The 26,520-nt window shown below is 47.7% G+C and overlaps 1 protein-coding gene across 6 annotated transcripts in view; it reads left to right on the top strand.

The window, feature by feature from the left end:
- ELMO1 (engulfment and cell motility 1) overlaps positions 1 to 26,520 on the top strand; it is a 422,552-nt gene that overhangs the window by 291,030 nt on the left and 105,002 nt on the right. The window contains exon 1 of one of the 6 annotated variants that reach the window (XM_036230490.1): positions 9,596 to 17,195. The exons of the other annotated variants lie outside the window; for them this stretch is intronic. The gene's annotated coding sequence lies outside the window, so the exon portion shown is untranslated. Of the gene's footprint in view, positions 1 to 9,595; positions 17,196 to 26,520 lie in introns of those variants that run through there. 6 annotated transcript variants of the gene reach the window in all.

Raw genomic sequence — 26,520 nt, 5'->3', positions numbered from 1 at the left:
CCCGGTGCCCAATTGCACAGGTACCAAGTGCATCTCTGTGTGGGGGCCAACGCCAGGCAATGAAGCTTTCGACTAGGGTAGATCCGCCCACCGAAAGTGAGCCGTGTGCGGAGGATCGCCATCAGTCGACACATGTATCACCTGCCACCAACTCGTGTGGCTTGCATGCAGCGATGAGGTGGCATTCCATTGGCCTGCAAAGCCCGGGTTCTCGGTTCTCACCTTGGTTCCGCTTCTCAGGAGTCCTGTGCCTGAAAGTGAGCATTCTTCAAAAAGTGGACGCTAGCATACCACTGCCCTCTTTCACGGTGCCATGATGTTAAGTTGCAGCAATAAAGGTAAAAATGCTTTGAGAATGTGAAACACCGTCTGCAGTAGTAAGGTGTTCTTTCTACGTGTAACGAGATCCTGTCTGTGAAAAATGAGTAAATGGCGCTTTTCAAAAGAAGGCAATTTTTTAGCCATTATCTTAAAAAAAAAAAGAAAAAAGAAAAAAAGAAAAGCAGTCACTGAATCTCAAATTAAGTTCTGAACTGAATTAAGTAACTCATTTAACTTTGGTAGAAATAAACTTTGGGTGGAAGCTGAACGTTTCATGGATTTTGGTGGCGCCTTCCTCCAAACAACTTTTTTAGGCACCTTAGCTTTCCATGCGACAAGCCTAAAAATCATTAGGCTCCACGACTCTCAGGTACCTAGTGGCTGGTGATAGTCAAGGTCTCTTCAACAATCGCCGGGCTGCCCAGACATCCAGGGATGGCTGAGCCGTCTAGATACCATCAAAATATTTGTTCGTAGCGTTGGTGTTACTTTAGATGCTCTCAAAGTCGGCCTTAAACACCCAGATCGGATGACTTTGCCATGTTTTCAGATTACCAGGATGGAAGAAACTAATGACTTGAAAAGTGTCATCGCTCTAGAGCATAAACACTGTTTTTAAACCTCACCCAGCAGCATGCTAAGCAAAGCGTAGCACAGTAGAGGTTAGAGTCTCAGGCTCGCAGATGGAAACGGGAGAAGCCAGGCCCACCGAACAAAGCCGCAGCTGCCCCTGGCTGGGCTGCAGGCTTCCTCGGCGTCGGCGGGAGAAAACCTTAGTTAGGAAGAAGTGGAGAGCTAGACAGAGCAACCGCCCTGAGAAGTCCCCCGGGAGGTCATCCATGGAAAAGAGCCACTTACGAGTCACATCTAACGGGCTGTGGTTTGGTATAGAAACGGGATTGTTTGGAATCTTAAAGGCAGCTATTGCATAAATAAAAAAAGGAAGTATATTCGCTCCCCAAACTACTCCCAGCTTACTGACTTTCTGGGCATGCTTTTCAGGGGGCAATTGGATATTCGGGAGTCCCCTTCCTGGGCTAGGCCAGCTCAGCCAACAGCGTGATGCAGACGGCGCTCTGATGGTTAGCCGAGCTGGCCTAGAGAATGAAAGGTGGTCTGTCACTCTCCCCATGAATAAACATGACTCTCCTCATTTGCATGAGGCAGGTGACTGTAAACTATCTCGGAGCAAGTTGTGAAAGGGAGCTTTGTGCATCGGCGCCCAGGGGAAGCTGGGGAGGACGCGGCGTTGTTCGTCTTCATTAGAATTCCATCTAGTCGCTGCCGTTACTGGCCCGAACCGAGCCTGGTGTGGCTAATAAAGTAGGTGTACGTTGTAATCGAAACATTAATATTTAAGCAGAGGAGAAGTCTGTTAAAGGGCCCTCGTGCCATACGATGAGGTTATCCACTTGTCAGCTGTGTAGGCTCTTTATGAGTATTTATTCAAAAGGCTTGCCCTATTTCACAGAGGTCTTTAGGTTTGGCACGAAGAAAATCGTGGCTCCTCTAGAAGCAAATGCATCATGTGAATAGATTTATTTTTTCCTTCGATGTTTCCCATTAGAGAGGTAGGACATGGGTGTGTGTGTGTGTGTGTGTGTGTGTGTGTGTGTGTGTGTAACTGAGTGCTTTAAAACTATTCACTTAAGGCAATGTCACCATTTTTCACAGAATTAGACACTTATGGTTGGGCAGTAATCAAGGCGTGTCGTTTTCTGAGTCCCTCATCAGTTACGCTACCTAGGGACAGCGGAAAGACAGGAGACCAACTTCACTACCGTATTTTTTTCAAGAGGCGTCTTCTTCAATACACCCCCATTTGTACACTTTCTAAAAGGAAACGTGTTCATTACAGGTGACGTGCCTGACGGAGACCAGGTCACCGTGGAGGGGGGGGCTACTTCTAAAACCCTTTCGGGTCACCACTCCCCTCGTGAGTTTTTTAACACCTGTTGCCCAAATCACCCTCCCCCTGAGAGTTTAATTACATAGGGGTATTGTCGTCTGCTTATGTGATGTGTGTGGTGTATCTGTGCTTTATACACAAAGAGAGTAAGATGTTTTTGCTCCTCCAAAAACCCGGGTTTCACCTCCTCCCCAGTGAGAATGCCAGGCGGAGCGGGCGGAACCAAGGCTGAGAGCCCGCAGAAGGGTCCGGCGACGGTCCCGTCGGGGCACCTCATGGGCAGTGTGACCTTGAGCATGTCCTTTCGCTGCCAAGTGTCTTCTCGTCTGTAAACTGGTGGCATCAACAATAACAATAAGGACAACAGTGACAGTGGCACATCCTAGAGTCACTGCGAGGCTCAGGTGCCCAGGGGCTGGCTTTGCAAATGGCCCCATACCAACGAGAGGTGCTGAGTTCAACAGATAAACCTAAACTGGCCATGATTTGCCCTTGATCTTCCAGTATAATTGAGCTGCTGTGATGTCTCACAAGAGTTTGTTCCAATGTCTGTAAACACAGATTTCTCCTTACCTCTGTATGGGGATCCATTGACCTTTGTTTTAGCCACAAAAGGTGATTTTGGCCACAGTTGGGACAAATTCCTAAGTGAGGAGGAAGTCGGCTCAGCTGCATTTCAGCTGCCAGCTGGACGACCTTGTGCAAGGGGTTTAGTGCCGTCGCCTTCGGATTCCTCATCTGTGAGACGGGGAAGGAAGAATTTCCGTGGCTGGGATGGCTCTGACCGTGGACCGTGTCAGGCAGACAAACTGCTTGGCTCAGTCTGCCCTTTGAGCAAGCACCAGGTGATGCAGGATTCTAAATGCCTCTGAAAAGCAAAAGGATGCTCACAGCAAGGATGATAGCACACATTTTCCGAAAAGGCGGACAAGCTTCTCCCCAGAACGGGCTGATGAGCTGAGCAGGACACCCACCCCAGCCTGCCATCCGCGTGGACTCAGCCGTCCAGGGTCTGTGTGACTCTTACGAGAAACCCTGGATGCTGACCCTAAAGCGGTCCATTGCTAGGGGCTGTCCTGGGCTCATGCCACGAACATCCCTAACATCCCGGCCCTATGTCCTTATGAAGGGAGAGTGTAGGAGGATCCTGAGTCATCCAGAAAGCACTGGATTTTGTTGACACTGTTCATGTGATTTCCAAAAGGAATGGTTAAAAGTGTTTAAAAGCTGTTGGAAGTTTAAGTACTAGGTTTCGTCGGCTGAAAACACTGCTTACATGTTCTGCTTTCTCGACCTTCTCTATAACTGGAACATTTACAAAAATGATATTTAACATGGTTTAGTCCCACGAATAATTTTGGGTGAGCCTGACGTGTACAAGGTCTGGCTGAGAGGTCTTCCAGTTCCCGCAGTCTCCCCAGAGTCAGTGAATCTTTCTTTGCATGGGGAACATGTACTAAACTGAGACTTGCCAATTATGAGAAGAAAAGGATTGGCAGACGCTTTTGCTGAGCAGAAGTGAGATACGTCAGTCCCTGGGTTCAGTTGTGGACCATCCCTGAACAGGAAAATAATGACTCCTTAAGTTAACTGCTCTATGTAACTCTATTCAGTGTCTTCTGAAACTTCTTTCTCTTTTATTAACTACACTCCGGGGCACTGTATGACTGCTAACTGGTTCCTCTGACCTGAACTCCATATTCCATTGTGGATGATTGGAGAGATTCGATCATGGCACAGAAACCATTTTAATAGTATGTGCCCAATGAAAAGGAAATTACCTACATTTTAAGTAAGCCACAGTGAGATCTGGGCATTTTAAATTAAAGGGCAGATAGAAATCAGAGTCGGATAGCTAAGATGAGTACAATTAGATGGGAATCTCTCATGAAATACAGTCTTCCTCGATTCAAGAGAAAATATTTATCTCGTCATTGCAAAGTGAACTGTGTTAAGTGGGAGATGGAAATGCTCATCTGCAGAGGGATGTGTTTCCTGGAGCGGCACGGAAGAGGGTGCCCCTTCGTGCCAGCCGAGGGCGGGCAGTGGGGGGCCCGAGACAAGATGAGATCAGGAGTCCGAAGGAGACCGTAGCATCGGAAGCCCTTTGCTAACGCTCCAAGGTAAGAGCCGGGAGCATTTGGAAGAACCCAAGTAAGCTTTCCAAATGCCCCCCATAAAAATACCAGATGGAAGGGGTCAAGAGATAAAATATATACGTGATAATTTCAGTGCACATAATTCTACAGCCGATTTACACACCTTATGAGCCTGTGCAGGTTTCTCAAAACCGCGCTTTTATGTCTGATCAACGCACGCCCGAGGACCACGTGCCTCTGTCACAGGCACTTTCGGTGGTGACCGTGAGCACATGGTGCGGTTCACAGAAGTCATCTTCTGCATGTCACCTTTACCTGCCAAAGTTCTCTTAAATTAGGAAAGACAATCGCATCCCCCGAGAGTCTTATAAGAGTAGAGCGACTTGATTCTCGTCCCAGAGACTGTGCGTTTTAAACGCGCACTCGGCTCCCCAGGATTCTCCGGGCCCCGATTCGTCATTTCTCCTTCACATACCCGTTGGCGTGGCTTGGCTGCATCCGAGGGGCATATGGCTTTTCGCCGCTTGAACTGCCACAGAAGCAAATGTCACTGGCATATGATGCCAGATTTCCATTTTATGAATCACAGGGCATGGGATTCGGTCCAACAGCTCCCAGGTCGCTGTGTATTCTTTAGGCAGAACCAGAAAACGTAAGAACCGTGACCCAGAGGTGCTGTTCCTAATAAAACGCGTCTGTCGTGATAAAAAGTCTGTGTAAATGGAGACGCCATTGATGTTAAGTCATTAGAAAATGCCGCTTGGCTTGTTTTACTGTGGTCAGGGCACTGGGCCACTGTGGATATTTGCTCAACACTGGTCAGACAAGGACATCGAGCTGTTTTTGAATTTTTTCAGACAGATAAAATTCACTTGCGCACATACCAGAAAAATAAGACGGTGAATAAAAGATATCGACGGTTTTTTGATGCAGTTTACCAGAATGTTGCGTTCACCAAATTTCCAGGTAATAAAAACACTTTAGGACGCAGTTGGCCGATAATAGAGACCGGAAGGTGTCGCATACCGGAAGCCTTGGCTCCCTGACCCCTCTCCCCTGCTCCTTCACGTCACCTGCCTCCCTCCTCCTGCGCCCTCCTCCCATGGCTGAGGAACCAAGAGGAGGGTTTGGAAATCCACAGAGAAAGAGAAAGTTCAGTGAACAAGTTCAGTTAGTCAGAAGCATCGACTCGGGACCCCGGTGCGGGGCTCCAACCCCAGCTCCGTGCTGTCCTCGCTGGGTGGCCTTGGGCAGCGTAATTACCTGGCCCTGTTTCTCTCAGTCTCTTCATTTCATAAAACACGAAACTTAATATAGCTATCGCGAGGGTTAAATGAGCCGATATTATTAGGCTGATCATATGAAATGGCCGGTATTTGACCATTTCTGAACTGCAAAATCAAAAATTCTTTATGGTCGATCCCAATGTGCGTAAAGCCCTCGGGCCGTTTCCACGAGGGAAAGGACACGACGCCCCCGACGAGGCGTGAGGAGGCGTGGGCTCCAGTCCGGCTCTGCCGCACGCGCCCTGCACGGCCCCGGCGGTCCTCCCGTGTCCCCACTCACCGCCGCTCCGCTCGGGGACCCCGCTGCCCCCCTCTTCATCCATCTCTCACCCTCTTGGGCGCTGTCTTCTCGCCAGCATAGAAATGTACTCAAACCTCCTGCATGTCACAAAAAATAAACAACTGCTCCTTAGGCCTCTTTCCGACCGCTGCAAGCCAGGTTTCCTCACGCAGGTGCCTCTGGTCACCACCTCTTCCTTTCTTTAACTTACTAATGATATGTCTTCTGCCCTCACCGGAAAAAGAAATAATAACTAAATACTAGAAGAGAAATAACCAAAAAATAATACATTATATTGTCAATACTTGAACATCTCTTTAGCCACAAAAGCCACAGGTAGTGACCAAGTCAAGAATGACCTTGGATGGACATTTTTAACTCTATAACTTATTTGCCTTCTTCATTGCACTTGACTGTGCTGGCCGCTCTCTTCTGAAAAACTGTCCTACTGTGGCTTTGGAAATGAGCATACGCTCGAGATAGATAGACATGACACTCTGTATATTAAAGGGAAAAAATGAAATAATGATCACTGTTCCAGTTACTAGCCATACTTTTAGGGGGGAAAAAAAATTCAAAGGTAACTAAAAATATACCTAAACTCAAAAAGGGAAACACGGCTCTAAAATGTACCAGTTTATACTTAGCATACTTGAAACCCTCTTGGGCCACAAAAGATAGGATTTCAAAGAGGCGGGTGGAGATTGTGAGGGATTGTTGAGCTGTTCCGAGTTGAGAATAGATGGGAGACGCATCGTTATGACTCTGATGAAAAAGACAGACATCACAAAATTCATGGAAACAAACCTTCTGCTCCTCACCTTTGCCTTTATTGTCATCCTCCCTCCTCCCTGCTCGATTTTTTTTTTCTCTCTTTAGCCTAAAGAGCTACCAAAATCCTTAAACACATTTTTTCACCCCCGGTTCCTCTTTGAAGTTCTTATTCAGTCCCTTACTTCGCTGCTCCCCACACTTTCTGGGAGAGAATGCCGTCTCCCCCGGCCCGCGGTCTGATGGTCACCCGCATCCACCTGCTGAAATTGCTCTATTCAGGTGAGCAGTTCCCTCCCGAGGGTCAAGACCGAAGGCCTCTTCCCGCCACCGCCCTGAGACACCGGCTGGTGTCCCCACCTGTGCTTCCCGGGACCCTGTCCATGCCGAGGCACTGCCACCACCTCTCCCTGACCCCTTAAGCTTAGGCGTTCGCCAAGGACAACTTCCTGTTTCTCTCCTACCACCGCCTCCTGCCCACTCACAATCTCTCACCTTCGAGCATCCTTCAACCCCAGGAGTGGCGCGACAGTCCACCTCATGTCTCAGACTGGGAACTTTGGAGGGATCCCTGGCTTCCCCGCCTCTTCTCCTAACAGATCCCCGGGTCCCACGAATCTCCCAGTATGACAAGGGGTCGTACGGCTTTCACCGCTATGACCCCGCTTCCTGCCACTGCCATCTCTTACATAGACTGTGTTTATCCTTTAATTGTTCTCCCTGAACGTGAACTTGGCTCACCCGTAAGTTCCCTTTTTCCAAGCTGCCAGAAACACCTTTCTAGAAACACCTTTCTAGAGTGAACACAAGTCTTCCAATTACACATCTGTACTCAAAAATCTTTGGCTTCCTTTTCTTACTGCATGATACAGAAGTTCCACATTCTGTTGCAAACCATTTTTCCAAGCAAACTGTTTGTCATACCCTGCAACACTCTCCCTCCTAACCTCTAATTAATCACATTTATGGCTTGCCAAGCATGTCTTGTCCTTCCAAGCCTCTGCCCTTATCCACGTTGCCTCAGCAAGGAAGATTCTTCACCTTTTCTATTGAAATTCTGCCCAGCTTTTAAGGCCAACCTCACGGGCTCTGCGGAGGCAGAATTCATTTTTTTGTGTTAGGTACATTTTCTTTTTCCCTCTCTTGTAGCACTTAACATATTTGGTGATACACTGACTTAGTAAACTTCTTTTAGCCGATGTGCTTACTTCAAAGAGGTCACTGGCCACCTCTTGTCCCAACTCATGGCTGCTTCAGGGCATGCTGAAGAACCCCGGAAGGGCCCACTGAAAACCTTGGTCTCAGATTATAATTAGTTATCTACACTCTCTTCTTCTTGACTTTGTTCTTCAAAGACAAATTCTTCTTCATTTTTCTGCCCCAGGGTGCCTACAAAAAAATTATATAGGTGCTCAACAATGTTACCTGGATTGGATTTTTATCCAGCCATTAATGGGGTGTGTGTGGTGGGGGGGACGACAGAAGATTTTTTTTTAATATAAGCTGATGATGCTTTAAAAGGAAAAGGAGCATTCTAGAACAAACTTTGCGAACAGTAGAACAGATTCAGTTTGTAAGTGAACGGCATGGCGTGGCTAAATGTGACAGGTGCGGAAGTCGTTCTTCGGAGTGAAGGCTTCTTTTAGGACCAGGAAGAGAATCAACTGGGGCATTTTCAAGAGAGAAGAGAAAGGAAATTTTCGAGCGTGTGCCTTAAAAACACCTTTAGATTTTGTTTCGGTGGCATTAGCTTCCCGACAAAAGCCAGCTGACTTTTCGTGCTGGCGTGTGCTCCTGCACAGGGACCAGAGGCCAGACACTGGCAAACACGTTCACATCCCAGACAGGCCGCGGCTGAGCCCGGCAGACGGAGCGTCCGTTGTCTGCGAAGCCGATCGCTTCCCCTCCCTGGCTTATATGGGGCAGAAGGTCTGGAGCTCCTTCTGCAAAAAGGAAGAATTGTCATCTACAGTGACGTTAAAGGGCCCCTTGCTTCCACTTTGCTGGCAGAAATCTTGACATTGCAGTAGAGTTTAAAGAAATTTAGGGGGACAAAGTTCCACTTGGGAGATTCGCCAGCAGTTGGTGACCTCATTTATAAAGCCACGCACTACAATGCAGCTGTTTAGAATCATAGACATTGCAGGGACAAGAAGAAAGGTTTGCATATGGATGTTCATCTCAGTGTTATTTATAGCAGTAAGAAAATGGAAAATAACCCAACAATCCAGCAATGAAGCTATGATAAATTAATTTAAGGGTACATCTATTTATAGGTTGTTAAATTTTTCAGCCATTCAAAATGACATAAATATAAGAGAACACTTTTATATTATATTAAATATGGAGGGAGCAGGATGCAAAATTATATCTTAACTAAGTAAAAAAATATGAACTAAGAAGACTTTAACCTTAAATCTGAATGATTTTAACAATGGTTTCTTCTGCACGATGTGATTAGTTATAATTTTTTCTCTTTTGTTATGTTTTTAATGTTAATTATTTTCCCTACTGAACCTGTATGTTCTCACAGTCATATTAAAATTTATTTTAAATTCAAAGATGCAGAACTGTCAGCAAGCTCCAGACCCAGTTTAGAGGGAATTCGTTGACCCCCCACCCCTCATGTTATAAATTGACGCTAAGTTCGTTCATTCTTCCTTGAAATATAGCATGGGTTTGAACCAGCTGAGCTGGTTCAGCCAGAGTCCTGCATCTTCAGCCTGAAGTGGATTGCTACCAAGATCAAAAGCCCTGTGAGGCTCCATTTGAGGAAGACTCATTAACTGGAGGAAGTTCTGAGCAGATGTGACATCCTTGAAAGAAATGAGCCAGATGGCAGCCAGCGCTGGGCCCAGCACCTGGACTGCTTGTAAAATGAGTTTCAGAGGGGAGGGTTCAAGAGTGCTTTCCAGCACGCCCTCCTTTTTTTTTTTTTTTTTTTTTTTTTTTTTTAAGGCTTGGGTTTGCAAGAGTAGGAGGAGGAAGGAACAAGAGAAAACACATGAGATGAGTCACTGAGATGTTTTCAAAGATTCCCTCGTCTCCTAACTCAGCCATGAGAGTGAGTGGGATGAAAGAGAAGGCCTCAGAAGGCTTTTGCAGCTTCCCTAAGAGTGATGTTTGCAGGAAGGTCTTGTGTTCTTGGCTAAGGTATCAAAGGCATCTAGAGATGGTGTTCCCGGTGTCATGTTAATGAATCTGGCTCTCGGGAGTTCACAGTATTGGAGGTTCCTCGAGAAAGAGGTGGTTACGAAAGAGCTTCGCATGTACAATAGCAAAAGCCCAAACATTGCATGGAAATAATTCAAAGGAGGGTAATATATGGAGGAAGGATTTTGCTTGGGAGGGCTTGGATGTATGACTAGATGCTCGCCAGGTGAGCAAACCGGAGTCGAGGGGGACAAGGCGTGAAATGCAATGAGTACAGAAGGGGAAAACTCAGTAGGTGGAGCTTCATTACTTTCAAGGTACTCAGGCCATGTTCTCGGGTTCCCAAGACTTGAAAGAAACATGAAGTTCTAAGCATCAGTTGAATGAATGGTGGCCAATTCCTTACTTCCCAACTGGACTTTTTTTGGAGAAATCTGTTTTGTCAGTGCATGTGCAGAACACCTAATATATCTAACAGATACTAGAGTCCCAAACCAAGCAAGAGCACTCGTTTGTGGTTGAACACATGTGATTATTTGCAATATTTGCTTCGGGATTGCCACGCTTGTCAATGTGTTGAGTGAATCGCACGCAGGTGTTTTGGACAGCGTGTTTCATGATGCCTCAGGCTGACTTGGAGAAGGAGCACTTTTGCATGTTAATGGATTTATTAGTGCCCTTTGGGGCCAATTTTACTTACGTTATTCAATTAACTCCTTCCTGTAATACTGGCTTAAAGATGCAGGCAAGTACTGAGCAATAAAATAAAATTATATTTCTTTCTGAATTTAATTGCTGCACAAATTAGGTTGCAAAGCTCATTCTTCGTAAGAGTTGGGAATAACCTGTCAATGGCATAGGCCTAGGGGCTCACGGTTCACGTTTGACAGCTCCCTTTCGTTGGAAGTAGAATGGAGAGCAGTTGGGAGTATCTGGCTCTTACGAGCTGAGGATATCGGAGGTCTGGGTTTTAAGGACAAGCCCGTCCAGTGCCGGGTCTCCATGGGCTGCCATACTCTGAGCTGGTTTTCCTAAAGAGACCCTGGGCTGCTGCTGTTAGTCATTGGATCTCTGGGCACATAGTCGTGATGTGACTGACTTCTAACAAAGCCAACTTCCTTCCCAAAGAACAAAGTGAAACCATGTGGGTTTGAGCAGGACTCACCCTAGAATTTCACGTAATGACCCGCTCGGTCCCGTCGGTGTCCTCACCTCGCGGTTCCCCGTCTGTCTCTGCACAGACCTCCGGGATTCCCTTCCGAGCCCGCAGACTCCCCCCGCTTGCCAAGGCCCGTCCACATCGCAGAGCACGGCCTCCTGGGAACTGCCCGCCCCAGACCTTAGCACCTTCCTCCGCCTCCCTCCTCGCCTGGGTCAACTGCACCTACTTATCTTCCGGACTTGCACGGCTTCCCTGGTGCTCAGCAGACCGTTCTTCCCCCTCGTTCCCGGCTTACCGTGTCCCGTCGCAGTGTAATAATCCCCGTTGTAACGGGAGACCGGGGTGCCTAGGTCATCTGTGAATCTGTGAGCAGAAAGAACAGAGGAACGAAGGGCATCAGATGTTAACCATTTGATAAAACAGAGTTTAGTTCCTACCAACTGCAGTGAAATTGGTTCTCCGGTTGAGAATATCAGAAACTGCTTTTCTGCTCAAAAGGTAGAATTATCCGCATATGAAATTGACGTGCGTCTCAGAACGAGGAGATGGCCCAGGAGCGTCCCGTTTTCCACTTCGCGTCGTTTAAGAATATCCTGCCGTTGGCCTAGTAGTTTTTCTGCCACCATATTGCCAGAGGACATGCTTGGCAGGGCTGAGCTGAGGATTTTGGCATTTTCGTTTTTCCTTTTGGCATGTTTTTTCATCAGCCCGAAATTCTGGAACGCATTCCCATGGTATATTTGGAAATTTCGAGCTGGCAAGATGATACGCTTTCAGAATTTCACCAACTATTTCTTTGAAGGCGCTCAGAATTATAAGTGACGCATTGTATCAGGCCTTCTCTGTCCCCTACCTTCCTAGGTCAGCACATTCCATCTGCTCAAGACCATCACGCCCCCAGGGCTTCCAAATCTTGACTCTCCAACTCTAGGAATGCAAATCGCGGTCACCCATCACAGGTCAGTGCTCTGGACGAGGGAAGAAGAAATGTATGGGTTGGAGATCCACTTATAGATGAGTTCGCATCTTGTCGATCTGGTTTTATTTCAGTGTTTATAGGTTTTGCTTATATTTTAGGCATTTTTAAGGGAAGTACAAAAATAGCAAAGTCCATAGAAATAAACTTCTTCATCTTAATGCCTCATAAATATGAGTTACAAAATATAACTCAGTCTTAAACATGATTGAACAGTCACCTGCTCCCGACCCCTTGCTTACGGGGCCTCTGAGGCCCCGGTGCAGTATGCTGCTTGGGTTGTTCCACAGATGGTGGGTGTGAACCGTAGACGTACTACTCAATGCCATAAAAGTTTCCTGACGTTTTGCGATACTTTGGTTTTAAAATGCGCTATGTAAAATACCAGAGGTAACTAACTACTGCTTATAGAGAAAGGGCTCTCCAGTGTCTCTTGAATGAAACAAAGCATGGAATTGAGCCAATAGTCATTACACTTTTGATCTATTAGGGAAGAGCTCCTGCTTCTGACCTCACACTCTTGGGAGATATGGTCTGTACTGGTGGGCCTGTTTCTGTTAGAGATAGAAATGAAGTCTGTGTGTGTGTGTGTGTGTGTGTGTGTGTGTGTACTCGTATTTGCACACATATGCAGAATAAGGGCGTGCCTTTAGAAGGCTAAGATGTAGCTGGAGGTCAGCCTTCTATAAGACACACCCTACTTGTTTGGGATTTTCTTGAAACTAATGGCACCCTTCTTAAGAATGGATCAACCAAACAGAAATGGGGCTCACCGTAGCCGTGTCGTGAGCTAATGCGGCCATGACCGTGACACGCCTTGCCAACAGTGAACATGCATCCTGATGGAAGGGGTGACCAGATGGTGGAGGGAGTCTGTTTGGAAGTAGGAGCTGGAAAATGGAAGCATTCGCTTTTAGTGACACCTGTCTGTAACCCTCTTAAATGCCCAATATAAATGGTGCTCCTTTTAGTTAAGACCTGTAGGTAGATGGAGGAGAAGCTAGACAGCTGGTGTAGAAACCATTCTGCAGCCGTCAGCATGCTTTCTGATCTAAAAATACATATCACCTAACAGAATTCCTTTTGGAGTTGTGAATTTATTTTAAAAGTATCACAAAGGTCTATGAATTGGATCCGATTTGGTGATAATACATTTAATAAATCACGTTCATGGTAAGGAATAGAATTTAATTAGCTCGAATCCGCTCGGAAAAGGCAGAATGGATGGTCCTGGCAGCGTCTGCCTGTTTCAGAGCAGAGCAGAGGGCGCAGGCTGCGGCGCAGGGATGAAACGGAGGGGTGCCTCTCCCGATTTTATCCAGAACTGCCCGGGTATTTGATGCCGTGATTTCCCCGCTCCTGACCGTAGACGGCACATAATAAATTTGAACGTGTTCAGAAGCTTGATGATACGCTACCAATAATACACTTTGAGCCGCTGGAGTGCAAGTTCATCTAACGGACTTGCACTTCACGTTAGTTCTTGGGGCCTTGGCACACAGTAGTCCAAACATCAAGCCCATAAAATATAGCTTTTCCTTTCTCTGGGGTTCAGCAGCAGCTCTCTAAACTGGTATGTGCTCTTTTCAATGCACAGTCTTATAAGGAAAGAATATCCAATAATAGCGAAGCTAACTAACCCCAGTAACAAAACTACTAGACAAGATTCCACAAGAAAATTCCTTGGAAGAGTCTCCAAAGACTCTGTAGCTCTTTTATACAAAGCGCCTCCTCTGGAAATGTAGATGAAACTGCTGATTTTTTGGCACTAAAACCATGACCCGCTAGGGGAACCAAAGGGCTTGCTCGCCAGCTTTTGAATAGATCAGACTGAAGGCCAGAAAAACATCCGCTGCCTACCTTGCGATTCTGTCATAAAAAATGAATTTTCTAGGGAAAAAAAAAAATTACCTGAAGAAAATCCATGACTTGTCGTAGAATCCACGGTAATACACGACCTGCATATCTTACGGCGGGCAGGTCCGCTGTCATCTCTAACGGCTTGACGGATCTGGTCTTTTAGAGCCCGTGCGTTCTTTCCTCATACGTCTGCTCACTGGCAGGGCAAGCGAGCTGTAAAGCGTGCAGTCATTCAAAGGAAGGTGACCTTGGTCTGACGTAGGTGGGTCTTTGGGAAATGCTGCGGAGTAGTGAGACCTCCCCGTTCTCAAAAAAAAAAAAAAAAAAAAAAGCCCGTCTCCATTTCGTGCATTAAAGCCCATGGGGGATTAGTCGTCTCCTCTCTGTGCGCACATCCCTTTGCAGTGATTCTCAAACTGGGGCGTGCGCGCGAGTGCCCAGGGAGACGTTCCCAGACCCCACTCTCTGGGGTTCCCGTCCGGGAAGGATGCGACAGAACCCCAGGAATCTGCATTTTGGTGAGAACTGCAAACGATTCTGAGACAGGCGGGCCCTTTAGATCAACACTGAAAGAATTCCTTGGCTCAAACCCCAGTCCGCCACTCTTTCTCTTGGCAGCCTTGGTCAAGTTCATTTACCTCCTCATGCCTCGGTTTCCTCATTCTGTGTAATAGGGATAGTAATACTACCTCACAGGTTGTTGTGAGCCTTAAATTGGTTGGTCGGTTAGTGCAAGATAAATGCTTATGAACTGCTACGGGAACTGTTAATTGCTCAGTAAATGTTAGCTAGGTCCACCCAGCAGGTACATGGATGCCTTGAAACAGACTGTCTCCACCAGACTGATATCCTGTTAATGTGCCTTTGAGGTGAGCTAAGGGAGGCATCGGTGTGTTGGGGAGGAGGGGAATGGGAGCCATTTAATGCAGCACGTCAGCGGCTTGTCACCGCTCGCAGAAACCAAACTCCTTAATATCGTCCCTGCACGCGGAGGGGCTAGCCCCCGCTTTCTCTCCAAGCTCACCTCTCACCGTCCGTTTACTCATTGTCACTGCGATCAGCCACCCTGGCGCCTTTCAGGTTTTCGAAGACGCCCCACCCCAGCACAGGGCCTTTGCACATGCCGCTCCGGTGCCTCGGGCTCTGTTCTCCTCATGCTCACTGCACCGACTTTCACTCCTCCTGTAGACTGTAGGTCACAGACCAGTAGGTGCTCTCCCTCACCTCGCGAAGTCTCCTTATGACCTGCGCTCACAGCTCATAGCTGCCCCTTATAACTTATACTTCGTTATGTTTGCCTCCTCTCCTAGACGCGTGCTGTGAGGCAAAAACCACGTTAATTCATTCAGTCTCTAGCACAGTATTTGGCCCTTAAACGCTCATTAAATATTTGTGATTAACAAAGAGATGATGAAATTTTGGCAGAGGGAAGATCTGGTTGGGGTGACACATTTCTGCACAGAAGCACAGGCGACTTGGACAGTCTCAGGAAGGTGAGAGGGCAAAGGGCAAGGGTCCCTGCGATGGAGCAGAGTAGGAGAGAGAGGCTGCAGATGCTTAGAAGGGCCAGGAGATCCACGGCCCCAGCGGGCAGAGCTGGTCCGGACAGAGCCGAGAAACATCGTCAGTGCTAGATGTGGGTGCCCGAGAGGCAGAATTGGGGGAAATTTCTTCCAAGTTTACAGTGACACAACACGGAAAACCGAGATTCAAATTCTTGAAAGAGCAAATCCAATATCAAGATCATGGGGCCAGAGCTGAGCCCTGGGAGGTGGCTGGAAGAGAGGTTTTGACTGGGACTTGCTTTAGGGACGAGGGAGACCCCGGGCTACTGTCGCTTATGAAGCAGTCGATGTGTGGTGAGTGCGGAGTTCACCTCGGCTTCGAGAGCGAGAAGTATACGAAGAGCAGGTCACAGCCCCCCGAAGCCCGGTCTGTGTCATTAATGGTTTGTGGGCACCAGGCTTGCAGAGAGACCTTTAGGAAAGAGAAGGTTCTCCCCGAGATTCATGACGATGGACAGGGAATGACTCTTTCCTCTGCAACTTGAGCCAGAGTCATAGCTTTCTTTGACACTTGCCATTTGCAGCCAATCTCTGTAGAAACAAGGGCTTCCCGCAGACCCTCCCTTTGGGAGAGCTCACCGCCGAGGGATCCCCCGTCCCGGGTCTGACCAGGCCAGGCCGCCGTTCATTGCTCAGTGGCGGCCCCTGCTGTTAAAGACGTCACTTCAAAGCTTTGCCAGGAGCCACCACAGTGCCCTCTGAGAAACGCCATTGCCAACTTTTACTTGGGGGCTTTTAGGGATGTTACATGACAGGTATTTTAAACGATACCCTACTTATTTGTAGGCGAATTCGCAGGCAGCTTTCATCAGGGGCGAAGGCACAGGCGGGCTGTTCATTTGCATCCCGAGCTTGAACGGGAGCCGCGAGCCCCCCGTGGGATGCACGCTTGCGTGCACACATTTCTGGGCACGTGAGCGCGCCTGGTGTGCATGTGCTGTGTGTACACAGTGAGGCGGCGATGTGATATTTTTGGCCAAAAAAAAAAAAAAAGCCGTATGTGAAGAGAAGGCGGGAGAAAGCAAACTCGATCGAATGGAAGTAGGGAGAGCGGGAGAGATGAGATTGCAGCTGATTGTGGGTCTGGCAGCAGATGTTCTACGCGAATCCAACTCGCTGCAGCCCGTCTGTTTCCATGGCAACAGAATCCGTAATTATCGAGCCTGGGCTCTCCCCCTTCCTTTCTCCCAACAAGGTAGAGGCTGATGAATATGAACTATTGCCAACTCATCGCCAGTTTGTTCTTTTTCTTCTTCTTCTTCTTCCTCTTTTTTCCCCCCTTTTCTAGCCCTTTATAGAGAAAAGTGAGGGTATTGAGGTACACCAAGAGGACGAGTGTATGTTTATTGATGAAAGAGCATAAGACTCTAACATTGCAATGAAGTTTTGTTTTGTTTTTTTTACCCCCCTTGTGATACTATAAGAGAAAAAGCTCTTCCTAGAAAAGCCGATGATCTCTGAAGATGCTAAATAAATGAGCAGGAGTTTCCCTGAAATGGAGGCTCCCTCTCGATTGGCTGATCTTCCTGCGATTCCTGCCAATCGGAGCACCCCTGGGCTCCAGCTCCATAAACATAAGCAAAGCTACATGCTTATTATTCTCCCGGACTCGAAGTGTGGACCATTCAAAGGTGTGCAGCGGGTCTCCTTTCTCATGGCTCACCTGGAAACCCGTGCCGTGAACGAGCTTACTCGGGGATCGTCCGACATTGCAGCACATTGCTCTTCTGGGGGACAGCTCTAAGTTATTTGGTGGCGACAGCAGCTTAGAAGCAATATTCGTAGTTGGAAAAGATGGACTTACGGGGGCTCGGTGAGTAGAAATCTGTCTTACACATCTGTCTGCTGGCACGAGCAGCCCGAGCTAAAATGTGGCTTTGTCCTATTGTCTGCTGAGAAAACTGTGAATTGGAGCGAGCACATGGAAGAACGGGCTTTCTGGGGTTCCTGAGATATGTGAGCGTCTGTATTTCAAAGCTGCATGCTTTGCTCGGGTGTGATCGGATTTGTAGTCGACTGTGTATCATATTAGCGCATTGGTTTGTCTAGTTAGGATCAGCGTGAGGTACAGAGTTTTGCTCTATTTCCCTGGGTGCTGAGGCATTTCAAAGGGAGATGTTTTTAAAACTAAATTAGTAAGAGTCGACCCTGTACATTGATGGGAAGAAAGAGAAAGGTGCAAGCACGGAGCTGAGCCGGGAGCTGCTCGATTGTGTTGCTGGCATTTGCATTGTGAAGAGAGATGTTATTACAATGGTCTGTCAAACACTCCCTTAGAAGCCCAGATGCAGACGGAAGCCGCCGCTCTCGGCTTGAGAAGTGTGCGACTGAGTGAGGTTGCGTCCCTTCCTTCCTTCATGCATCCACTCTCCAAATTGAAATACGTTCTCTCTCTTATTTAAAAAATTAATTGCAAAGATGAGTTGAAGCGCGTTCAGAGAGATTTTAGCTATCAAAAACCATGCATTGAAATGACTCTGTTTTGCATCCTTTTAAACCTCTGGAAACCGGAGAGGGTTTGCAAAGTTATATTCAAGGATTGGCTCTTCACCAGGGAAGAGATGCTCTCAGCTATTGCTCTGCTCCCTGGGGTTTAATTTTCTGACACTGGGTGATGAAATTTTCAATTTTGTTGGGTGGAAGCAGGGAAAATAAGAAAGCAGTACTGTAAACAGGCGATGGAAGGGTAACGTGTGGGAGGAGAAACTCTCCGCCTTTAGAGATGCTGCTAGCCACAAACTTAAAAATATATGTGGCAAGACGGAACTCGGGCACAGTGCAGGACGCAGAGGATCTGTAACCCTTCCGGGTGTGGAGGGGAGAGGCATTGTCTTTGGTTTGGGTGCAGGGAGAGGGGGCTGAGCTTGGGGCTTCCATCTCTGCCTGCAAACCTCTCCCCAGTGTCTCCGTCTGCCGATTCTGAGGCTCTGTCACTGCTACTTTTTTTTTAAATGTGATTTCCCATCTTTTGTGCCAAGACAACTGACAGCACACTGCGTGTCTTCTATTTTAACCGTCCACTTGAGTTCTAATCACAGAGAGAGGAAAAAAGAAAGAAAGCGTTATCTGCTTTATAAATAAATGCACGTGAAATAGTTGCGCAAGGACATTTTACTGGCTTGCGCTTGAAAACAGTGTCCTTTTGACAGAAGAGGGTGTTGTGGGTCTCCAGGTGGCTGTTCTAGAATGAAAACCGCTGTGTCCTAAATAGGACCAGTGATGAATGGCTGAGGCTACGGAAGGGCTGGAAGGTTTCGCCTTGAAAGCAGGGCAGGGGCGTGTGGGTGCCGGGGAGGGACCTTCTCGTCTGGTGACCGGCGAAGAAACGGGTCCGATGCCACAGGAGGAGGCGAGGAGTTTCCTGACCGCGGGTAGCAGTACACGACACAGGGGGAGCCGGGTCGCTTGACCGGGTCGGTCAGCCGAAGGTGTCCCTAGAAAGGTCAGCTCTCCTCGGATCCCGAGGGGCTCGAGACGGCGCGCTGCATCGAGAACTCCACCTGATCGCGGGCAAGTACGTGAGGACGCTTCCTGTGGCCTCTCGCTCCTCGGTACGCCTCGTTACACACTCAGTTTTGAGGACGTCTGGTTCCGAGACGATGCACGCTGAATGACAGCCGTCTCGTTAGAGTGGCCCTCCATCCTTTTTTGGTCTCTCTTCTTCCCTAATAGTGTCCCTTTGTGTGGGTGAAGTGCTGACACCTGTTGGCAAGAATGAGAGAAGAAACAGCCTTTTACGGAAGCATTAAAAATTGAAAAAAAAAATAATAAGAGTGCTTTTTAACCTATTTTTGGATCATGGAAGTCTAAGAATTTGAGAGCTATGACATTCCCCCCTGGGCCTAAGAAAATACATGTATGTATAATCACATAGTGACAGCCCAGTTCAGGGTCAAGCAGAATCTCTGTCCTGGGAGAGCAGCTGAGAACTTACTGTACCCTCAAGTTCGTTATTTCCTTTTTGCAAATGGGTTCCCTGGATTCTGCCACGGCCCCATCTCAATGAACTGTCGCCACAAAGCGGTGGCTTCGGTACCTGAATGAAGTCCTGGGTGTTCTCTCTCAAGGCTCAAATTAAGAAGTCTTGGACACGATTCTAGAACGTGGTGGTTTTCTCGCTCCTGAGATTGGAGGGTCGGGAAACTAGACTTACGGGACTCGTAAGTGTTCTTTCAGGAACCACAGCCAGCTGCAGCCTCAGGAGTGTTCTGTCTGCTCCTGAGAAAGCAGGCTTCTTTCTCTGCCTCTTCCTAGCATTTGTAAGATGTGGGCATCTTAGAAAAATAAAGGCGAAGATTTAAAAAAAAAAAAATACCCTTAGATTTTCAAGTGACCATCAAAGTTGCCCACTCTAAGTCGAAGTGAATGTAAATAAGTCAACTCTCATCCCTGGAATTCAGCATTGAGAATGGGAATGGCAGAATTCCTCAGTTCTCCCAGCAGGTGGAATGAAATCAGTTGCGACTGGCATGGCTCACCTGCCCTGAGCAGCTCCCGTGTACCAGGCACCATCCGATACATTTTAGGTATATGTCGTCCCTCGCTGAAACTCACAACAGCCCCAACGGGACTATTTTTATACTTATTTTCTAGATGAGGCAATGGAGTCGCCAAAATATTAAAGAACGGCCCCTGTTTATCCAGCCGGGAGCTGACAAGTGCTTGGAGTCGGCACACATGTCGACTTACCTGAGTGCTGCATCGTGGGTGTGAGTGGGAGTTGGGGAGCGGCAGCTTGGCTCCCAGCCTGTCTGGTGGTGTCAGGCCACAGAAAGATGAATTAAACAGTCATCACGATCAGTCACATTACAGGGCATTGCAGGGTGCTTCGGTGAGTTATTAATAATGCCATTCAGTGAAAGAAGTTCGAGCTAAGGAAAAGCTCGTCCCCAAAGCGCCCCGTTTATTTTTCCCCCCTCGTGTTCCTGTGTGAGGCTCCGCCTCGTTCTGCAGGGAGATTATTTGACTGGTACGAACTAGGTCAGTGTTGATATGACCAGCGCCTCCCGAGCCATCTGTGAGAGGTGGGAGGTCACCCGTTCCATGGCTGCCCTTTGCTTGCCTCTGCCAGGAATGATTTGCAGTTGCCATAGTGATGGTGAGGGTCGCGAAGGGCCGAGAAGAACCGGGCAGCCAGTCTGGGGATGTCACGACCTGCCAGGGCCGTGGGAATGACCGGGGCCACCTGCTTTTTGAAGACCGGGTGAACAGGAGCGGCAGGCCCTGCTCGTAAAGAGATTCAGGTCGTGACAGCGCGCACGCATTGACGGAGCCGCTGAAGACTCCGAGGATTAGGGCTGGGAGTCGTCGGGCGACATGGTTTTCAGACCGTGTCCCTCACACGGGGGGCGTGTGGGCCTCCGCCCGAATATCGCTTCAGCCCCGGCATCTCTGCTGCTGGCCGTGTCATACGCCGGCGTTCCCGCCGAAGACTCACGATCATCGAAAGAGAAAATGTCAGGCTGCTAAAAGGAAAAGCTATTGATCTCTTCAAAATTTCCGATTTGACACAATAAGGAAGCAGAAGGCCAGAACCTAAAGCAAGGCCACCTCGCTCAGTGGGAAATAGCCCCGTAAGGGGTCTGAGCAGCAGGTTCTTCACAACGCGGGTTCTTCGCTACGTGCGCCCGAAGCTACGCGCTTTCCGTTTCTGTATGAGGTTTGCATCCGTGTAGAAGACAATTTAATAACAATTCAGAGAATAATATCCTACAGGAGCAGCATGGCTGATCTGCTTCCAGACAGGCACCGTCTAGAAATACAACACAAGTTAGGTCATTTCAATTCTTTTTGTGGTCACGTTAAAAAAGTTAAAAAAAAAAAGATTTGTTAATTTTAGTAACACATATTATTCAAACCAATATGTCCAAAATAATATCATTTTAATTCTTAACTGTAAAATTATTAACAAACTATCTATATTCAATTTCTTATGATAAGTGACTTTTAAATCTGACGCGTATTTTATACGTGCTGCATAACTCAATTTAGATACTGAGTTTTCACGGGAGAGCTATATTTAGAATTCATAAAATTCATTGTTAAAAAGGTAGATTTGTGCATGCAAGTCATTCCAAACACACTTAAAAGTTTTCCAGTAACTAGGGTCGAGCATCAGTTTTTAACTTTAAAGTAGCTAAAATTAAAACAAAACTTAAAACCCAGTTGCGCAGTCACAGCAGCCACATGCTTCAGGATTTCCAAAGCCACCGGACAGCACAGCGCTAGGCTCTCGGTGGACCCTCCTCGTGTGCTAGTCAGCCACCCCTGTTCCTTCACCGTCAACCAGGGCACCTTCACCGCCGTCACCTCCGGGAGGTACCCGGAAGGCTTGCTCTGGTGACAGAGGGAAAGCAAACCTGAGTATTCACAAATGGGTTCACTTCTGCCGTTAGCCATCGCACGCAGCAGACACGGCACGTAGGTAAATCCTGGTTTCTCCATTACAGCGTTTGGCCTGGAGAATTTAAGACGTGTGCCATTTCCTCTTGTAGAAAGTCGACACTCGCTACCTGTGGCTTCCAAACGGTCCGTCCTTTTCAGGCCCCAGCTGGCTTGGCCCTGCCACTCCCTGCATTCTGGGGCCTCTTCGGTGTGTTCAGGGAGCATGGGTTCAGTTTCAATAATAAGATATGCAAACCATGATCGAGAAAGTAACTGTGTTGCCAACAGATCATTTTTATGAAGACAAGTATAAATTGAGGCTGAGGGATGATTTAATTACTGTCATCTTATTCAATTCTACAAAATTTTCCTTAGCTAGAATGTATTGACTAAGTAGTTCTTCCAGGTAATTTGGTCTTACAAGTCTTACCTTCAACATCAGGTATTATCCTATTTATCTACTCCCCCAAAGTTTGTTTGTTTGTTTGTTTTTAAGTAAAACCAACCATGAAAACGTAACCAACCACTTCAACAACTAGATCAAAATCTCCTGTACAGCCTTCTTAGCATATCTGGTCCCAGCTTCCTAAAGAAATTCTAACATCAAACATTTCAGCCAAATCTGCAAGTGGAAGGATAAAGCTCACTTTGAGCTCGGTCTTCCTAAGCCTTCCATTAAGAAAGAGCTCTTTTAGAAATTCCACCAAACATTGAGAAAGGAAAAATAATCCATATAGTTCGATACCATCCCTAATACCAGGTGTGGCTTCCGGTCCGATTCTATCACGTCCAGCTTGTGGGACAAAATTCCCAAGGAGAATGCCTTGTGACTTTAGCGCTCGAGAAAGGTTCGTTGGATTAAGCTGGGTGGCTCCTTGCAACTTCTTCCTTCTTGTGGCATGACTCAGTCTACTTTTCTGAGGCAACACTGGCCAGCCACCTGGATTAAACCTTAGGCCAGATCGAATGTCAGAGCATGATGACCGACTGGCCAGTCTGCTGATATTTGGCCAAGCCCATGACTAATCCACTCAGCCACGAGTGGGAAGAAGCCCCATGGGATTCCAATGACCTGAGAAATGGCTCTCCCTTCCCACAAGAGAAACGATCATTAACTGTCTTAGTATGCCTACAGGATTTTGAAGTTCACTGATTTGCTACCTGATTTCAAACAATCCGTGATCATCTAGGAATACAGGACTAGACAAGTATTTGTGACAGAGTGGTCATCTTGAATCCAAGGCGTTAGATTGTTGTCTCTAGTTTAGCAACTTAACTTTGCAAGGCACTTAATCTTTGTGCTCCTCGGCATCTTCACAGGGGTAAAGCAGAGTTTAGACTTGGTGACTTGCAAGGTCATGGGTGCGTCTGGCTTGCAAACCATCTCTCCTGTGCTGACGGTAACGGCCTTTCCCACCGTACCCACCTACGGCCTCGGATTCCTTCTCGGCACAGCGCGAGGTCAGCTACGACCGAGCTGTCGGAGTTGGCTTACCCCGAAGCTGACCGTCCCTCCCTTCCTATGTCCTTCCCTCAGCCCTGTGCCTTGGGCGAGACTTTGTAAAGGAGCCTCAGGGAATTACCAGCACGCAGGGTTTCCGGGACGAGGAATGAGGGAGTGTCCCCACCCCCTTGCTCAGCGGTGCCGTGGGGGTGCTGCCATCGAACAGGGGGAGCTGCAGCCTGGCGCTTGGGAGCTCACTTTTCTCCTCCTTTGAGCTATAAGTGATGAGAGACCTGTCAAGGAGAGCGGCTCACTGGCATCCTTCCCAGACCTGGAAGCATAATGAAATGAAGTTCCGTTCTAACTCGGCAGGAATTATAGCTGAACGTTCGAGATAGCATCTGGGCCAGTTCTAACATCCACTTGCCCGATTGGGATGAAGCACCCATCAGCTAATGGATCGCAGGCCTTCAGACGGGAGGCCCACATCAGGCCCCTTGGGGCATATGATTTCTAATTAGAGCCAGACAGGCCACAGGTCGCAGCAGATGAGATGGGACCCACTCATGTCTAATGGACTAGCAATATGAAATCTTCATCCAGAAACCATCATGTACAAAGAGTGATATCAAGGCAGGAACTGGTCCAAAAGCCGCCTCCACTGGCATTGCCCCTGGACCCAGACTGCTTCATCTTAAGGGCTAAGTCCAAGGCTTGGGCCACAGGGGTGTTACCCTTCCAGCTTTGGAGAGTTGGGGGAAGGAGGGAGAGCAGTTGAGGGGCAAAAGCCCCTATTCTAGATTCCATGAGCCAGGCTCAAAAGCCCCTGCAAAGTAGACCCAAGAAATTTTGCAAAGAGAACCTTATGGGTGATCCCTCTGTCCTTCCTAAAATTTCCCAAGAACTAGGTAGATGACTACTTAACCTCTGTGAACCTTCATTTCCTCATCCTTGAGTGTGAAAGAAATGGTGCATTCCTCACAGGGCTGTGGAGGAATGAAAATTACATTAGAACGATGTCTGTGTGGGGGCTTAGTACACCGTGGTGCGCTATGCAAGGAGAAGATGTTTATTTTTCATATCTCACAGAATGTCTAGCTCAGCCCTTAGGCTGTGGAAGGGTGTCCAGCTGGACAACCTCGGTTCTAGGAGGACACACGCTATCTGCTCTCAGGTCATTCTCCCAAATCCTCAGAGACCACCCAATCTTGCTAACACTGGTGGCCACTCGGGGAGAAAAGATCACTGTATCTAGAAACCAGAGCCTGGAGTGAAGTCCCTGCTTATCCACAGTGAGATTTAGGTCTCGCCATATTACCTCTTCAATCTTAGCATTGTTTCCTCATGCATGGATTCACACACCCTGTGTGCTTTGTGGACTGTAACCTAAGGTATTACTGTTATTATTTTAAATCTAATATCTCCTAACAACTCAACCTTATTTATTGGAAGGAATAGCTGGAAACATATTTCTGGATCTAGAATAGCAGAAGCTCCAGGATGGTGATATACACTGTCCTGAATTTGGAAACCAGTCAAGATCAAACAATATTGTGCTTCTAGGCAGACGCCTTGCAGCTTTCAGGAAGGCTGTGACCTGCCATAAATAATTGGTCTCTGCAGAGGGCCCAGAAATCTCTCTGGACAGCCAGGCATTCGCCATCCTGCCCAGCCTGGTCTTCCTTCTTCTTCGCTTTGAAGAAAGTGCATAGTTTTTGTTCTTCCGTGTGCAGGTCCCCAGCCACTTCCTGGCCGCTTTCTTCCCCACACCTGTCCCCAAAGCCACGCACCTCAGGCCCCTGAGTTATGTATTCTGTCATAAGAAGAGAAGGTTTGAGTTCTTCCCTTGTTACATCTGGATAGTCACTATAAACACTTTGCATCCTGGATCTTGAAGAAATCTGAGTCGTAGGACGGCAAATAGATTCCATCTGGTGACCACTTGGGTGCCCCGGCGGTGGCTGTCTCGGGGCTCGACTTCTGGTCTCAATGGGCTCATGGGCGAGGGGAGGGTGGCAGCTACCTTACTACAGGTGAAAGGGTGAGGCTCAGAGAGCCTGACCGTCTTCTTAAAATGTCTCACTAACAAGGACAGCATTCACATCCCTTGCTCTCCCGCATTATTCCACAGCCGTTACTGGCTGAATGCCTTCTGTGTATCAGTTCTAGGCCTCAGTATTATCGATGAGCGTAATAGATGATCAATGAACATCTAGGGTTGACCTGCATGGAGGTTTATTTTTCATGCACTCATTAGCCTCAAAATTGGAATCGCCCAGCATAGGGATGAAAAAGTTTCCAACAAGCTGTAGTTATTCACATAATATTCACTAATTTATTCGTGTATTCACTATTATATTATTTTCTATGCCCATTATAAAAAGAACAAATATCCACTTTCAAAAATGGGGAATTTCGCAAGAGTTCTTTGAAAACTACTTGAAAGTAATTGTCAAAAACAAGTTGGCCGGTCCCGCCCTGGCCTCCTACCTTCCTCCTCCTCCGCCTGCCCCTTTATGCGGCTCCGCGGGCACAGAGCTCAAAGTGAACACCGAAGAAACCCCCAAACCATAAATGCAGACTCAACAGCTGCGCACTATTCTAGTTCTGCAAAGCAACCTACCAGAGGAAACCGAGATGAACCAAAACTTCCCACTTTACCAAAAGTTTTCGAACTGTCAGGACTGTCGAGAAGGAAGGAATTTGTAACGGCGGAGATCGAGAACTGTTACAATTCCATGTCGCCCGGATGGACGTCTTAATAGCAGTGGATAAGACAATCTCTGAGCCCCAAATCTGAGCACCGCAGCAACTATACAGTGATCACACCAACTGTGTGTGGCGATCTGTCCCTCTCTCCCATCCCTGGTGGAATCGTCCCTCATGAGCTCGCTCCTAGTCACCAGCTTCAAGATCAGAGCAATATCAGAAGTGCCCGCATGGTCTATAAGAATTATGCCCATCGTGTGCCAGGCGCTCTACATGCACGTAGGTCCTCTAAGTGTAATTCCCCATTTATTTTTAATTTTTAGTGTAGCTGTTATTTTAAAATGACCGCATGCTGTGGTCAATCGGGACGTAAGTTTTTATGGACGAGTACATCCCCCCCCCACTCACGGAGGCTGGATCACGGAGGCTCCAGCGCCAGGTCTCAGGCCCCGTCCTTTTTCCCAGTATGGTCTCGGTAGGGTGTGAAGAGCACGGTTAAAGGCATTAAACTCTAGAGTTAGAGAGTTAGCTTATTACCCATCCGGTGAGTGAGTGGCTGAGTGAAGTTCAAATCCAGGTCCGTCTGGTTCCCCAGCCCATG

This window comes from Rousettus aegyptiacus, unplaced genomic scaffold (genome assembly GCF_014176215.1).
Source record: "Rousettus aegyptiacus isolate mRouAeg1 unplaced genomic scaffold, mRouAeg1.p scaffold_m13_p_13, whole genome shotgun sequence".
Lineage (NCBI taxonomy): Eukaryota > Metazoa > Chordata > Mammalia > Chiroptera > Pteropodidae > Rousettus > Rousettus aegyptiacus.
The sequence above is the reverse complement of the archived record's forward strand: the minus strand, read 5'-3'. Positions and strand labels throughout refer to the sequence as shown.